The sequence below is a fragment of the Tupaia chinensis genome, unplaced genomic scaffold (genome assembly GCF_000334495.1).
Source record: "Tupaia chinensis unplaced genomic scaffold, TupChi_1.0 Scaffold145659_1, whole genome shotgun sequence".
Lineage (NCBI taxonomy): Eukaryota > Metazoa > Chordata > Mammalia > Scandentia > Tupaiidae > Tupaia > Tupaia belangeri.
The window spans coordinates 2,143,635-2,146,292 of NW_006205516.1; the positions used below are offsets into that span (position 1 = coordinate 2,143,635).

Sequence of the window (2,658 nt, forward strand, 5' to 3'; positions counted from 1 at the left end):
AAAATGGTCATTGCATTCTCTTCTGGCACAGGTCTCATCATTTCAGAGTCCTACTCTACAAAGGAGAAGCAAATTGTGAACTGATGAGTGACAAATTTAGATTTGCATTTCAGAAAGATAACACTATTTTATAGGGAAAATTGTGGTATATATTTTTTCCTTTTTCTTTTCTTCTTTTTTTTTTTTGAGAAGTTTTAGCTGTAGGGCACATGTACTCACCAGAAAGACAGAGAGAGGCAGAGAGACAGAAAGAGAGAAATCACTCCCCAGTGGGGATGGCCACACCACAATCCCCTCTCCTCCATTCTCCTCTCCAGATAAAAAGAAATATGGAACGCTTCATGAATTTGCATGTCATCCTTGTGCAGGGGCCATGCTAATCTTCTCTATATTGTTCCAATTTTAGTATATGTGCTGCCAAAGCGAGCATGTGGTAAATTTTTTAAAAAGCAGTTTAAGGGGCCAGCCAGTGCTATAGTGGTTAAAGGGCTGGATCACATATGGCAAACTGTGTGGTTTGAGCCCTAGACCCGGTGGCTTGAAAAACACACTGGGCATATGTTTGTGAGTACCCCAGATCCTGAGAGGAGAATGGAGGAGAAGGGATTGTGCCTTGGCCATCTTCACTAGGGAGTCAGGGGTGTTTTTCACTTTCTCTCTCTGTCTCTGGGGAGTGCACAAGTTCTGTAGAAAAACTAAGGAAAAAGGACAGCTTAAACAGTAAAATTCAACACTTGCTCTGGATACTTCTGCATGGGGAGTGTTAGCTTGTTCACTGTGGGGGTGAGTGCCCATCACCCTTTTATGTTTTACACAACTGCCTTTCCATTGCTCCTGATATTTTTTTGCTTCTTATTGGGATATAACCTCTTCCTTTCCAATTGTTCCATCACTAAGTATTCTGACAATGAAGTCCTGTGTGAGTCTAACAATTAGAAGAGTTTTAACTACCATCTGTATATATTAGGTCTTCCAGAAAGTCATGACATATTTTTCTGTGCAACACAATAAATAACTTCTAATAAACTGTTCTAGCTCTGTATCCCTACTGCATGTGGTCCCATCTAAAAATGACGTGGTTAAAACATGTCTCTGCATAAAAATTTCTCTAAAGCCTTTCCTTTTCTTATTAAAAAATTGCATTATTGGGGTCAGTAGGTGCAATGGTGGTTAAGGGGCTGGACTCTCACATGGCTGACCATGGTTTGAGTCCCAGATCTGGTGGCTTGAAAATCATGCTGGGCACATGTGAATGTGTGCTCAAAATCCTAAAAAGAGAGTGGAGGAGAAGGGACTGGGGTGTGGCCATCCCCCCTGGTGATCTCTCACTTCCCTTTCACCATCTCTGTCCCTCTGTCTCTCTCCATGAGTGCACACCCTCTATGGCAAAAACCTAGAAAGAAAATTAAAATAAAAAAGGCTGAGTTATTGCCCTGGCCATGGTGGTGTACCTCTACTGCAGAGGCTAAGGCCACATGGGAGGACCAGTTTAATTCCCTGCTCAGCCTTAAAAGAAAAAAAAGGAAAGTTAAAAAAAATCACTATTTTCAGTATGAAAAAATTGGAAAGCAAAGTGTAGAGCAAAAGAACACCATCACATTCATAATCCTACACACCAAGAGTTAATCAATGCTACTATCTTGTTGTATAGCTTACTAAATAATTTTCTCTGTACATACACACGTGTGTATATCATGTATACTATTTTGTTCTTCTTCATGAATATCTTTCCATTTCAATACATAAAATCATGTATCATTTTGAGATATGTCATTTGAAAGACTGTGGAGCATTCCTAATGTATTTCACCAAATTCTTGATATTTGGGATTTGTATGCAACATGTTGATTTGACAAAGTGTGCTTATATGAATTCCCACTACTTGTATTACACACATGGCATCTATATACAGCTGCTGTAGTGGCTAATTGTACTTGCACATATCTTCCCAGAATGATTTCTTAATTTTAAGACAGATTTTATATTTCTTTGTGTCTCTCATTTAATTTATCAAATTAATGGAGAGACAGTGTTCTAAGCTTGGGTGGCAGGGAGAATGACAGTACTATTTATTAACAGTGAAAGGGGCATTAGCTTGGGGAAGAAGGAAGATAATGAATCTGGCTTAATACATATTTGTTTGAGGTGATAGCTATTTAGCAACGCTTGGAAAATTTTAGTCAACTGCTGCCAATTTTACCTTGGTAGACTCAAGCTAAAATATAAAGTTAGAGACCATTGTATAAGATGGTATCTCAGATGCCTTGCTGCTTACAACAACTTGAATACTTAAAGTGAAAATGATACCATTGTTGCTCAGTTTGATTAAAAACTGATATTTGGTGGGCTAGTTGGTGATAAAATGGTTAAAGCTGCTGAATTCCACATGGCCAACTGTGTCTGGGTCAAGTCCCAGGCACCGTTGCGAATGTGTGCATACCCAAAATCCCGAAAGGAGGGAGAGATGGAAGAGAAGGGATTGTGGCATGACCATCTCCCACTGGAGATGTTTCCCTATGTCCCCCCCCCCAATATGTCCCTTTCCTCTGGTGCTCTTATGTGCTTTCTATCAAATTTAAAAACAAACAAACAGATACTGGCAGGTGGCATGGTGGTTAGGGCTCTAGACTCCCACATGGTAACTGTAGTTTGAGTCCC

General features: G+C 39.8%; 1 non-coding gene across 1 annotated transcript; it reads right to left on the reverse strand.

Moving 5' to 3' along the window:
• Nucleotides 1–323: 323 nt before the first annotated feature.
• LOC114006104 (U6 spliceosomal RNA) lies at nucleotides 324–430 on the reverse strand. Its single transcript, XR_003547867.1, has one exon. It is a non-coding gene; the product is annotated as a U6 spliceosomal RNA (small nuclear RNA).
• Between the last annotated feature and the right edge of the window lie 2,228 nt (nucleotides 431–2,658).